Genomic DNA, 14,865 nt, shown 5'->3' with positions numbered 1-14,865 from the left:
AGAGAAACGTAGCGAGGTGGTCTGGGATAACGCAAATTCACTAGTGACAAAATAGCTTTACTGAGAAGAATGCTACCAAACATATGAAATCAAATGCGTGCCAAGGTACTGCACCATACTACCAATGTTTGGTTTGGTTTCCCTTTTCAAGTGGCGCGGTATGCAGTAACGTTTTCTTTCTTCATTTTGTTTACCTCGTTGCGTCAGCTGGGGAGAGAGGGGCGGTGGTGGGGTGAGGTCTGGGGCAGAGGCTGTTCTTGCGTTGACTAGATAATACGAATGAAGCGCATATTACCTTGTCAATGAAGCAAAGCACAGTGGTGCCTGGATGTTGTGGGACCAACTCAGACGTAGAGATCAGCACTGATCAGCAACACAGTAGTCTGCTTACACTCTTTCTGCAGGCCCAGCCACACCTGCATTAAAACAAGTGAGCTTCGTGTCACAAGCGTATAATATAAAAAGTGACACTATGAACAAAGTAATTCTTATTAGGTATAATTAGGAATGAAATGCTGATATTCGCCCATAGAAAGCTTTTAGTAACAAAGCCTGCAAGATAAGAAAAATGCAATGTATGAGCCTTCTATGCAAAAACATTAATCGAAGGTCCCTTTTTTCGCTTCTGTCCTCCTCCTCGTGCACAGATGGTAGACAGGTTAAGTAAAGTGGACCAGACTGCCACGTAGTGTAAGCAAAGGTGGTCACTTCTTCAGGGAGCAGCCTATAGGCTGCTCCTTGAAAGAGTATTAGAAAATGCGAGTAATTTCAGGGTGTCTATCAAGTTGACACTTCCAAATTCCCTGAGTTTTCCAGGTTTTCCCTGAGCACCTTTGCGAAATTCCCTGAATTTGCCAGAACTTTGCTTTATGTCAAGACGGGCTGACACCATGTTGCCCGATGCTGTCACTCTCTAGAAAGCATCTTGAGAAAAAAATGATTTAATCCAGTTTGAATAGTAAGGAGTAATATCTATTTTCTTCAAAAAGAAAACAGAAAGGAAGTGATAGTAAAATGCACAGCTGAATAAATGGTAAAGCCCATTCCGAATCGAGTCGAACATTTTCAAATACGAAAGAAAAGGGGATGCATATACACAAGTAAATATTTTCGAATATGAGCTATTTTTATCAACTGATAGCAAGCTCATCGGTATGAGACCTGAACTTTGTCACAACTAAGATTCTCTCTCAGCAGGTGGGAAGTCAACATCAACTGTCCTGACATACTCTCAGCCCGTATGCAATATCTCAGTGTTGGGTTCCACTGCTTTAAAGAGTTTATTTTGGTTTTGATGAGGGACACCTGCATTTCGGCGTCAGCCAACACTTTGTTTTCTTGAGCTCAAGCTCCTTCAAAGAGGCGGCGGCACGCTTCCTTTCTTCTTAATTCCTCAGTGCGTCGGTCCTTTCTGTTCTCATCCTGCTTCCGCCACGCGTTCGCCCCATGGATCTTTGAACCATCCTTTTGGTCAGTTGTACAGTCAACGCCCGATTTTTCGAACTCCCTAGGGGCTGCGAAAACATCTGTAAAATCGGGCAGTCCGAAAAATATGAATCCATGTCTTAAACTGTCCCTAAGGCAACAGGCAGGCCCTAACAAAGCTCTTAAGGTCTGCCAGTACACTTATTAGGCATGTCAGTGCTCTTACTGTAACAGGAGACGGGGGGGTGCAGGCGTGTATATTTAAGGAATACATAATATGTCATGTGACAATTGCCCCTTGACATGCTTGTTATGCTTCACTGCGTAACATTTCTGTATTGAGGCGAAGCTGACTTTTGAAGACTGGCATTACCCAACGCGTTGTGCTTTGCAAGCTTCGAAGCAAATCGCGAGATTACAAAGGCGTAGTCGGTGCCGTTATATATTGCTGACCGCGGCAAATTCTTTCAATGAAAAACACGGCACCGCACGGCAAGAAGCTAGCGAACGTAGAAGAAGCTAGGCCTAACGTTGCGTGGTGGTGGCTACGGCTGCCAGCGGATCTGCGTGCGAGATCACCTATTCGAGGCGCAAGATGATCAAAATGGCGGCGGTGGTGGCTTTCAGTAATGCCATTTCAGACCTGCAGCCAGGGCAATATACATTGATTCTATGGAGTATGTGGTGGCGCCGCAAAGCCGTGCGAATTATCGGGCATGTCCGAAAAATCGGCCGTATGGAAAAAATTGGTCGTTAACTATACTCTGGCAATACCTTGTGCCGATGACACGGCGTCATTGACGATTCGTTGCGATTCGTCTGTTACTGGAGCCAGCAATAACACAACTTCCGTTCCCTTTCAATAAATTACAGCTCATTTTCCCTGATAGAAGCACAAATTCGCCGAGTTTTCTCTGAGTATTTCCAGACTACTCAAATTCCCTAAGAATTCCCGCTTTTACCGGTTTTCCCGGTTAGTAGACACCCTGATAATGCATATATGCATTATTCACAACAAGAGGCCTTGTTTCTCTGAAAATGCCACAGCCAATCACGTATTTAAAATTGACTATTTTAAAATGCATGTCCAGCATGGCTTTGATGGTACCACAAACTACTGAAATTCACATCAGCCAAGTTCAGCAGACAACACCATAATCAAGCCTCTAGAAGTTGTGCATATTATTGCAAGTTGACAGAATAATGAGGAAGAGAAGGTGAGGGAGATGGTGCCACTATAGCATAGTTCAAGCTCTATCCCACATCATGTGCAGAAGGGCAAAGAATGACCATCTTTCGGTTATACTCTCACCTGTGACCACTGCACCAGGTTGACTGACATGCGTAACAAGCAGTTCGTGATACCACGTTATTACATCTTGCAACTGATGTGACATCAGAGATCAGCTTCAAGCTTGACGCTACGCTATACTAGGGGCACATATTGAACTGGCTACATTAAAATCTAAAGCAAAAGTGTTGAACATTTTTTGCCAAACCTGCCAGCCTGTGCACTTTATATTTTGCAAAAATTCTAGACAGAAAGCCTATGTTGGAAAGACAGCACGGACTTCCCTAAAGCTTTCTCTCAGCACCCACATTTTTCTATGCATACATTATTGTTTTTGTTCTACATATTAATGATATTGTTAACACGGTTGAAGGTGGTGTACAGAATCGATTATTTGCCTATGATTGTGTGCTCTTTAAGGATATTGTTTCTCTCCATGATCAAACTAGTTTATGTTGTAGTTTAAATAATATTCTTCCATGATGCGGGTGCTGGGGAATGACACCAAACACAGATAAAAGCGCACTACACCCTTAGCTGGGTAACCCTTAGTATAAGTGCACAAATTCGCATTTATAAGGTACATTGTAACTAATATATTATAAGTTACATTGTAACTAATACAAAATATAGGGTACGTTGTAACCATTATATTACAAGGTACATTGTAACCAATATAAAATAAAAGGTACATTGTTACCCTTGAAAAATATGCAGCTTTAGAGGTTATGCTGTAGTCCTTTATTTTCTAAAAGCAAATGTAACCTCTAAGGGATGTGTTAAATTTAGGGGTTACTTAATTCAGTAACTTATACGGATATTTGCACTGTTCCACTACAAGATATTGCCATCTTGAATTGGGGCGATATTGTCATGCCTGCCAGCTGGCTAGGTTCTCACCTCAGATTATAGTTATGCTGGTGTTTATATTGTGGGACTATAAAAGAAGAGACTTTCACTGTCAATGCATTTCATTGAAGCTTTAAAGAGAGCATGTAATTTGCACGGATTGGTATCGACCCAAACATTTTTCTTTCAGTCCCATAATTCAAACTTCTACATGACAATCTGTGGCGAGAAGAAAGAGGCAACTGACAGGCATCACAATGTTGTCCCCATTCGAGATGCAGAACATTTTGAATCATGACGCCATGATACATTTTATAGGTTAGCTATAACAATACAGCGCAATCACAATAAAGACATCTGAATAAATAGCCGAAGTAACTCCTAAATTTAACATAGCCTTTGTGGGACAGTTCCTGCTTGACTGCCAATATAACTCAGCTGTAAGTTTCTAACAAATACTGCCTCTGAGTTAATGTCCCTCTAAAATATGTGGAAGCCAAAAATACCTTCAGTTCCTAGAGTATTACATACTTGTGCAGAAAAGCCACTATTTGTTAAAAATCCATCTTCCAAAGGCACAAAATTACTTGAAGTACACTCAATGAACAAAAACACTTGGGGAAGCAACATATGCATGAGTATTGTACATTGGCCATGATAATTTAGTTCAGGTGAGCAAAAGCATACTGCAAAGTGCTGCTGGCAATAATATTGTGACAATGAGTTGTTTTAATGTAGTTGAAGGCAATGTCATTATTTCACTTCCTAGCTATGCACCTAGCCTTTGTAATAAGCTGTTCCGTTTAATATTCTGTGCATGTTCTCGAAAAATAAGTTGGAGTACTCTCAGGTACGGAATTCTTTATTACAAGTTTTTTTGTTCAACAAGGTCTGATACAAAAATGCCATCCATGAGACCTCCCATATACAGTCATTGAAGCACAACTGTGTGAAATGACAAACATCAGAATTGATGCTATTTAATAACTGCAATACTAGATTTCTGCACAGGCACAGAGATATATACCGATCTGCTCACTGAGCAAAGGGCAAATAGAGTGCATTACATTTTGCAAAACGACCATCTACGTGGGTGAGTTAAATGCTTAAGCTATGTTTATAAGAAATTCTGAGGCCTATGAATACACAAATGAAATAAAATTAACCAGCCTTCACCACAAGGGAGAGGAACAAATGACTAGAGCAAGTAAATGCACTGCTTCTGACTAGAAGTAAATAATGTATGACGTGAAAAAAACAGCTGTTTGTGGTGTAAGCCTCTCCCACCTTTGGAGCTAACCAACCGCATTGAAGTAAATCACACACTATGTTGTTTTTTTCTTTCACTTCAGAGTTGGTGAAAAACATGGAAAGCAGCGCGAACAGCACTACTCCCTAGATTACATTTTTACTGCTTAGGAGCGCAAAGAGACGTTTCAGACGGGTAGAAAGCAGTCCTTTCACTAGCTTGTCTCCTGGCAGCACAACTTTTTGCACGAGAGCAAGCATTTGGTAAAATGCAAATGGATATTCTAGGTTCTTAACATAAAATGCCAAAAGGCAAAAAATAAGTGCCCGTTGTATTCCAGACGTGGAGACAGTGATGACTTCGGCTTGGCTGCCAGCAAAAATACATATCTTGTCAGGAGCGCAGTAAATGTGAGGTGCTGTTACTTGGAGCTCATCAGCTGGCAATGCCATCTATGAAAAGAAATTAAAGATGACATAAACCACTGCCCGAAATTTATTTATGTAGTTTAGAGCACGGCATGCATGTCGCATTTTCCCACATAATAAAACAAAGAGATGTACGAACAAGGGCAAAAGGAGACAAGTCAGCTAGGAAAGCTGGCACTAGTAAACCGGGCAGGTGTGTTACTCACAGTCAACATGCATTGACAGTGCCTTAGTAGTTTGGATTTCCTAACTCCCTGAAAACAACTAACGCTCAAAACTTGCATCTGTAGCCTAGTGTAGGTTGAGGCAGTTCCCCTGCGTTGTTCTCTTAAAAGTTTGCATCTCTTTAGGCAACACAATATCCACTGTAAAACGTTAAACAAGAAGGAGAGCACGGATACCTGTCCAGCTCAGCTGCACTGCACGGCTCCCGACGGCAGACGACGGGCGCGGCTGTGCTCGCATCACTGCCAACGGCGCCGCTGATATTAGCGTATTTTCAGCATTTTGTATAATTATTGCGAAGAGCGACAGCAACGGTATGAAATATTGCGGCTTGAGAGTGTCGGTGATTCATTCCGAAGCGCCATAAGCCTTCGCTTCGACGTGAACCGGAAAAGGCCTAGCGACGATATCGGCGCCGCCCAGCGATGAGCGGCGGTAAGGCTGCCGACGTTGCCAGAATGACCACTCCTCGGTCGCTACTTCGCTGTACGGATGCGACACAAATGGGTCCCGGTAACATCATATGATCACATCCTATCTACGGGAAGTAAATCTCGCTGTACGCGAGGAAAGCCGCCGTCGAACGGCGGCCCGCGGACGGCGCGCGGCGGCCTGCCGTGCCGGTAACGTGGACGAGCCCTAAAGTGTCGTTTTTGAGCGTGGAAGAAACACGGATGCATTTCCGCGCAAATCGCTGCTTACCCCTTTGCTATCTCTCCTTTTTTTTTGCACTTCCCTGACCTATAATGAAAGAAAAGCTGCAGCCTAGCTATATGCTGAATACAGACAAACCAGTACAATGCAAGAACACTTACCAAGTTCGTCTATTTTCCCATGCGATCCGGGGCTGTGGTCGCAGCAGTCACAGCAAATGTTCGCCGAAATGAGGACACTGAAGCGCTCACAGTCACAAGATGGCTCTTTGCGGCGGCCGCGCATTATCCCAAAGGAGTCTCTGTTCGTCACTGCCATTGCCACTGACAAAATTGGCGCCGAAACTAGCCTCAAAACACACACACACAGCCTAGTAAAGGAGGCATTGACACAGCCCACAACCCCACAACGCCATGTCAAGGTAAATATTATAGTGCCTAGAATGTACTGGCTAGTGTGCCGTGCACCGGCTCTTTTCAATGAACGAGCGTGGCGCCGCCTGCAATGAATGCCCACGATGGCCGGCAGAGGTCGCTGCCACATGGGTGGGTGCAGACTGCGCGTGTCGTCTGCTTCGCACATCAGTTTCGCAGTTGTTGCATCGGTTTCTGTGTTTGCGTTTTCAGTGTTATTACAGCATTGCGTGTTTGTTCTTGGTGTTGTCAAAGGGTGAGTGCGTCGCTGCTGTGTTCGTGTGCCTGTCATTACAAGAACTACGCGGCGGCGGTGAAAAAATGCCGTAGAGACAGTGCAAGGAGAGGAGCTGGAGGAGCTGCTTTGTGCCGTTGTGTCGAAGCGGTTACCGCTCGAACAAAGGGCGTGTATCCTTGTTCACTCCACCACTGGTACGAAGCGGCAGCAGAACGGGCAAGAATGATCAGGAGAGCGGACAGAAGGCCGGTACCAACTGCTGTGTATTGTGAAAAACGTTTCGAAAACAGCTTAGTTCGACGCGCGTTGTCTATCACCGTGAACGGCGTTGTCCACGAGATTCCCCGCGCTAAATCACGCCTGAAGCCCTACGCTATACCCACGATATTTCCTGAGTATCCTAAGCATGCACCTTACTTTTCGTGAGTACCAGGGGAAAAAAACAAGAAAAAAGGAGCAGTAGTGCTTTGATCTACTATACTGTTATGTTGCACGAAAGATCACTGCCCAAAATTCTTGACCACAGTGTACAGGCTTCCTTTGCGTAAGCTGAAGCTAGTGCCGACGCTGCTTTACTATTGCAATACGCATTTTGACAATGGAGGCCTTGTCTATCTTAGTGACCTTGTCAACCGCTGTGAAGGCCGTGGAAGATGCTTTTACTGTGTTCTTTAGCAAAAACAAGTTAGATGTATCGAGTCTAGCTGATTTTTCAGGTCAGCTGCAGACACTGGCCTTTCCCCAACTAGGTTGCCCAGAGCATGAAAAACCAGCTTCGACAACACTTGTGAAGTTCTGTTTTCTTGAGGTTTCGTTTTTTTTAAAAGGCATCAACAAAGAGAGGGAAGCGCAAAGGCAACGACAGAAGCTCTTTAAACTGCGTCACTGCCACTAGATCTATCTTCATGTATGTGTGCATTATCTCATCTAGGCCTGTCTTATATGCCCGCGTTTGACTGTTGTTACCATAGAGTTAGTAGACCAACTCTAGAGAAAAAGCTGGGCCGGAAAAGTGGGAACCTCTAGTAGGGTGGCTAGAATTGGGAGGTGTGAAGACCGCGGCGCCGCCGCCATTGCCTAGGGAGGCCCCGCTACGCGTTCCTGCCACTGGGGTCAAATTTGGCGCTTCCGTCGGGGGCGCGGGTAGGGTGGCTAGCGCGGGGGCGCCGTGGGCTTGTCAGTCTCGTAGGCCACGGTGCAGTGCAACGTAACTCTCGCTGTATTTTTCTCGCGTTTCCTAAATTTCGATCGCTTCACAACACAGCGAATCTAAGTGGCACAGAATGGGATGACGTGAAGGTCAGAGTGCGTGAGTGCTTCAGGTCTTGGGGCAAGCTTCGAGCGCACGAGGAGCGTAGGGAGATAAAAATCGTCTCCGACGCGATCCTCCTGCTCTCGAGGCCACTGTCCGGCGGGCCTGGTGTTGCTTCGGCTCTGGCTTCACTCTGAAAGGAACTTAGGATTCTCCTGCAGCGACGCTGGGACGGCTTGAGGGCCACAGCCTGAGCAGAGCTGTGGGAAATGGAAGCGTGGTGCAGCAGAAACGTCCTACGTAAGCATCTTTCAAGGAAGAACACAACTCTCTTTTCCCTAATAGATCCAAGTGATGGTAGCATAGTCGACTCACCAGATGGAGTTCTTGCACTGGCGAGGCAGTTTTACATGACCTTGTGTGCCTCTCCAGTTGCCTCTCCAACTGTCTTTCCGTTTGCTTCACCAGCTGAGCCGCCACAAGCGTGCGACTCAGCCATAGATGAGGACGAGCTATTTTCGGCCTTGAAGTCTATGAAGCGTAATCGCAGTCCAGGATCCGATGGTCTGACAGTCGAATTTTATGTTAAATTTTGGACACTGGTAGCGAAGCCATTCATATCACTGGTGAACTGCGTCTCAACGAGAGGGGCTAATCACTCTCCTTTGTAAGGACGAGTCGAGGAGCTCCGATCTGAGAGCATGGCGTCCAATCACGCTTCTGAACTGCGATTATAAGCTCATAGCAAAGTGCCTGTGTACGCGACTCACACCAGTGCTCAGCACTGTTTTGGGTCCATACCGGGCATGTAGTGTCCAGGGGCGCTCTATTCAGCTTCATGGTTTAGCAGTGAGGGACCTTCTCCTGGAGGGAAATACCAGGAAACTTCCTGGTATTCTTTGCTCCTTCGATGAGGAGAAGGCTTTCGACATCATTAGCCATAGGTACATTTTCCGTGTTCTGGAAGAGGCTGGTTTTAGTGCAGGTTTTCGACAGATGGTCGAAGCTTTGCATTCTCGACCGACTTCTGCTGTTGTCATACGGGACCGCGTTTCGGGGGGGGGGGGGGGGGGGGGGTAGGGGGTAGGGTCTTCTGTATCCCTCAGCATGTCTATAAAACCTCATTCAGACACTCGAGGACATGTTCACTCGTGCATTTAGCACTACGCGACGGCACGCAAAAGTTGTCAACAATTTCTTGTTTCTAGCAGCCAATGTGCCACAGATTGGCTGCAGAAGGCATTCCGCTGATCTAACAGGATCGGTGCCTAGGTTTTACTGTATAACACATACTCACTTTTTCCTCAAAAGCTTAAATCAGTGTGTCATCCACAACAAAGCCAAGAAGGTTAAGCCCTGCGTTTTGTAAAAATGTGATGTTATGCAATAACTGTGTTATTTCCAATAAACATGTATTAAGTCGCAAGCGCTTTGTACTTTCTAGAATTTCTTCACCACAAAGCTGATATATTGCATGAACTTCCTCCATTTAAAGTAATGTTACAATCCCAAATATGTGACTTATGTGCGGGCGACACATTCAAGGTTATTCCAATGCGCTGACCTTGCGCGGCAATTCCTATGAACTATATTTTCGGTAAGGCATAAGCGCGCTAATCTCGGTAAGAGGTGGTCGCAGAAACCGTTGCTGTGTCGGCTGCGTAGTCGATGCTCGCTGTTTCCATGTGGAATGAGAGCAGCGAGACATCATTAAATTCTCTCAGCATCTACAATGTAGAGAAAAAAGTCTGGTCAGATTTTAACGCATTCAAACGCAAAAACTAAGCGCCACCAAATAATTTTCCCGCTCGGAGGTATGCAGACGCCCCGATAAACTACGGCGCCCCGGCCGGCAGCGCCGTCACGTGGCAGGAACGCGTTTTGGGGCCAGCTTGCGGAGGCCGGTCTTCACACCTTCCCATTCTAGCCACCCTACCCCTAGGGCGCCGCCCTGTTCCTACTGGTCAATGTGGCCAGCGCAATTACTATTGAAAGAGTTGAGAACAAGTACAGGTCACCTTATGCTTTGTCATCTAAAAACGCATACCTGATGGCTTTATGAAGGTGGTACGGTAATATTAAGTTTACAGAAAGCGATCGCTTAGTCCGTGACTTATGTAAATCACGATGTACGCATTCATGCAATAAAGGATGACGCGAATTTCGGTTTCGAATCTGTTTTTTTGGATGCGTAGTAGTTTCGTTTAGGTTTGACATGCGATCGCGCGTCGACATCGGACGCTATGGCACACTCGTGCCTTATGTGCCACCGAAGCCCCGAAGGGCTCTGGCATATACCTTCACATGTAAGTAAACGAACGTATCTCCTTGTTGAGAATATCACGCGAGTAGGCAGCTCTTGTGGTACATCACAATCGTTTGAGAAGCGTCACAGTAGAGCATTTTTCTGCATGCGGAGCGGTGTTTTTATTTGCAGGTTTCCCTTCAGTAGGAAATTGCTGGACAGGTGGACCAGCGCACCGAAATTGTACTGGCGAAGCCACAAGCAACTCAAAGAATCTGTTTAATTGTTGCACTTTGAACAATCATGCTTCTACAAAGGCCACAGCAGAAAAACAGCCTGATGCCGAGTATTTCTGTGCCACGAAGTAATCAAGAGGCGAGTGCCTAATGCGGACGAAATCGAGTGCACCGAGACTTAGAACGACAGAAAGCTGAGCTAGTTCGTAAGGATTCATTATGCAAAACAGAGGTGAGGCGTGCAGAGAGGACACAAGAGTAGAGAAGTGGGCGGCGCTCGTGTTGTTTGCTCGTAAATACTCTACTCTTGTGTCCTGTCTGCACGTCTCACCTCCGTTTTGCATAACGAGTGCATCAACCCATATATTAAGAGCTTAGGCGTTTTATTAACTGTACAATATTTTCAACACTTCCTTGCACGCCATTTCATGTGGAATATCTTTTCTGGTCACAAATTTGTGCAGCGAATCTATTTGCATGATCGACTCCGGGCCTGTGGGACCGTTCACTTGCACTTGATGCTGAGTCTTTTACATGTATCCATAAACTGCAGATATGCACATCAGATCCCTGCGAGCATTTTCAAAATTCAATTATTTTCGACAACAGGCACATATGCAATACTGACATAATCCCGAATACCACTAAGCAGCTGGGACACATTTTTGTTGACCATACTCGCAGGTAAAATAAGTACATCATGTGGACAGCTCCAGCTCATTTTCCTTAAGTCAGTGTGTACAAGGGTTATGCAAAAATAATTTTTTTCTCGCGCACCGATTATTTTCCTGTATAAGCAAGAGAACCCACCACGTTAGTGTAACGTATCTTGTGCATCACAGTAATATGTGCTTTCATTTACCAAGTGAGATGAGTTACTTTTATGGCTCATTCAGTCATATCACACTGCAAGCTGTATTCATCAATCTTCAATTGGATTTTGCAAATGTTTAATGAAACATGTTTCCCTTTTATGCAGATATGCAATGGCAAGCCCTTCCATGTGTTCCAAAAGTAAAATTTAAGCTCTAAATTAAAGAAGATATTTCTAGTCAGAAACAAGCAAAAATGGTGACTGCAGAGTATCAGAAGCCCAAGGTACAGAAATTATGAGAAGTGTCGAATGATTTTAAGGAAAGAGTCGTATTTGAAAATGCATGACTCTTTAGTGGAGGTCAAGCAAGTCAATATAGGTAGAATACTCTGCAAAATTATGCGAGTGAGGGGATGTCAAACAATGGGTCAGGAAATGCATTGTTTTTCTGCAAAACAAAAGCTGATTGCCATTACATAAGTCACTTTAGCATCATGATAACTTCAGAAATAAACCAAAAAACAAGACACGCAAAAATAAAAAAAAACCATTTAATGATATTCCAGCAGAACTTTTTGTTGGGCTAGTTGGTGCATATTACTGAAGTACTATAGCGCCAAACAGACGACACAAGAAGAAGAGACACGGACATAAGCGCTCGTCCGTGTCTCTTCTTCTTGTGTCGTCTGTTTGGCGCTATAGTACTTCAGCCATTTAATGATGCTCTCTCCACACTGGGATAAATAAAAACAAACACATCACATCTAATGTGGACATATCAGATGCCTTGTGAAACACTAAAGGAACAATTCAGTTTCGAGCTATGGCACTTGCCGCATAGATGTGGGGGTGCCTTGCACCAATAGTGATAGTTACCACTGCATTTAGAAATTGAAAGCATTCGTGCAGACAAGGATGATTCTTTATATTTTTGGCTAGCACTTCAAATGCCTCCACCAAGTGTTACAATGCTGCACGCAGCCATACTAAGGATCTCGCAGCAACACCTGCAGGTAAAAAGCAGAAGCAGTCAAAGTGCTGGTGTGTTCTGGACACTATGTTTGAAAACATTTAGGCAAAAAGAGTGCAAGAAGCAGACATAACAACTGCATTTATTTCCATAATTCCCCATTTAAATGGCTTTTTCTTTTTGCTTAGACAATGCCTACGCCTAGCCACAGCAGCTCCCTCATACAGACTCCGCAAGCCAAGAGGCCGTGGAGGCAAATGCAGGTAAGAGGCAATAAGCAATAGCACTGGTATCTACATTCATCTAATTTCTTTTTATTTCGTTTATTTCGTGAATGGAGAACCAATCAGGCAGGTGGAGACTGTTAGAGTGCAAGGACTTCTCCTGCAAGCGAATGGATCTAATTCCAGTATGATACAACACATCTCAGAAGAAGAAGTCAGAAGAAGTCATTAGGCTTCTGCGTAGAGTTACCAACAAGCATAAGGGGCTAGGAGAAGACAGTGCCTTAAGATTGGTACATGCATTCGCCGTTTGCCACTTCTCGTACGTGGCTGCCATGCTACAATGGACACAGGCTGATAAGAACAAGCTAAACGCTTTAATCAGACGACTTATAAAAACTGCACTAGGACTTCCCATCAGCACGGCCAATGATAGTTTATCGCGCCTAGGACGGCATAACACACTAGAAGAGATAGCTGAGGCTCAACAGGTGGCCCACCAGGAGAGACTAATGGGGACACGACCTGGGAGGGCGCTACTTGAAGAAATTGGGCGTAGAAATTACCAACCACACTAATGAAGAAGAATTATTAACAGAATTGCAAGCGGGACTACGAGAAACAATAAAGACGACCCCGTTCCCTAGGAACATGCACCCGACACATAACCTCGAGAGACGGAAGGCAAGGGAGAAGGCACTCCTTCAAGACATAGATCAACATAAGCAGTAGGCGGTGTTCGTTGACGCTGCCTGGGTTAAAAATAAGGATGCGTATACCTCCATTGTTGTAGACACTCAAGGTAACATACGGGATGCCACCACCGTCTATACCAAGAACCCAACAGTAGCAGAACAAGTAGCCATTACCTTAGCCATCCGGGCTAATTGGTGGACACGTATTTACTGTGACTCTAGAACAGCCATACACAACTTTACCAACGGATATGTGACACGGATAGCAACAAAATTACTAGAGAAGGTCAACAGTGAGAGGATTGAAATCCGCTGGTTTCCTGCACATCTGGGAGTGGTGGACGGAGCTTGGAGAAACCTCAACGAGGTGGCAAATGAAGCATCACGAGAACTTTCTAGCCGTGCTGTTCAAGACCGAGCAACTTACACTTCACCCGGGGAACACAGGGATCGATTATTAACTCGGTCCGAAATGAGGGGAATTTACGTCTTTTTCTTACGATAGAGCATGTTTACTTCGCCGTCTGTGGTTTCGGTAACCGTGATTGCATGGGTTGCGTGGGTAGTAGAGGTGTATTATTTCCATGTTTTTGCCTGTTTTAGGCGGTCTGTTTCAACAACTTTGCTGACATTGCTTTCAACAGCGAGGACAGCCTGCGGAGCAGCCGTATCAACCGGACAGGGCCGCAAAGTCTGTTTGAAGTTCGCAGCACATCGTCGTTTGGTTTGGGAATGTTAGAAGGTGTTCGTGTTTCTCAGCGGCTTAATCGACGACGGATTTGGGGTCGAGTGGTGTACTCTTTGTTCCGGCTTGTTGTGCGCCGTTCTACGGATGTGTACTGTTAATGAGTGGTGCTGCTTGTGCATCGGGCAATGGTGCCACGCCGGCGGGATTTGCTTTCTTGTAAAAACATTGGTACAGTCTTTGGCGAGTGCTTTCGAAAACTCCTCGCCTTTTGTGCGTGTGTGTGTGTGTGTGTGTGTGTGTGTGTGCGCGCGCTTCTGATATGCGTCGAACGCGTAGGAACGTCCGTACAGTCTTTCGCGAGTGCTTTCGGAAACTGCTCGCATTCTGTCTGTGTGCGCGCGCGTCTGACATTCCTCGTTATTGCGATTTGCAAAGGTGTTTTTCATTTGGTGACTGCGTCTGCGAATGCCAGGATGTGATACATGTTCGTCATTTAAAGACCCTGCTTCAGTGTAGGGGTCACTTACATTTTGGTTGCTTCGAGGTCAACTTTCAACGCATGGCAAGGCATTGCAGTGCGCTTAACCATCATTAGCACATGAACTCCTTTGTCATTTCTCCTTTAATTTCAAATTCAGTTTTGTGTAGTATGTAGGCAGATAATGGTCACCAAGTTGCGACACCAATCTCGTTTTTTGCCATTGCTGTGCACATATGAGGATTTTTTTACTAGGCCAAGCTCTCTCAGCAAGTTGCGAAAGACTTAGTGCAAATAATGTTTCACAGCAGTAACTTTGCATTGATCACATGACATTTTTAGGGATCGTTATTTAATTACATTATATTTGTATTTATTTGTGACAAAGTGCGATGGATTTTGACTGCTATTTTGGCTATCTCTTCACCAACTTGTTTACACTGTTTTGTGGTTCTGCTTTTTATTTTTATATGTGGGCATGCATGGCCAAT

The sequence above is a fragment of the Dermacentor albipictus genome, unplaced genomic scaffold (assembly GCF_038994185.2).
Source record: "Dermacentor albipictus isolate Rhodes 1998 colony unplaced genomic scaffold, USDA_Dalb.pri_finalv2 scaffold_14, whole genome shotgun sequence".
In the NCBI taxonomy this organism is placed as follows: Eukaryota; Metazoa; Arthropoda; class Arachnida; order Ixodida; family Ixodidae; genus Dermacentor; species Dermacentor albipictus.
This window is presented reverse-complemented; position numbering follows the sequence as displayed.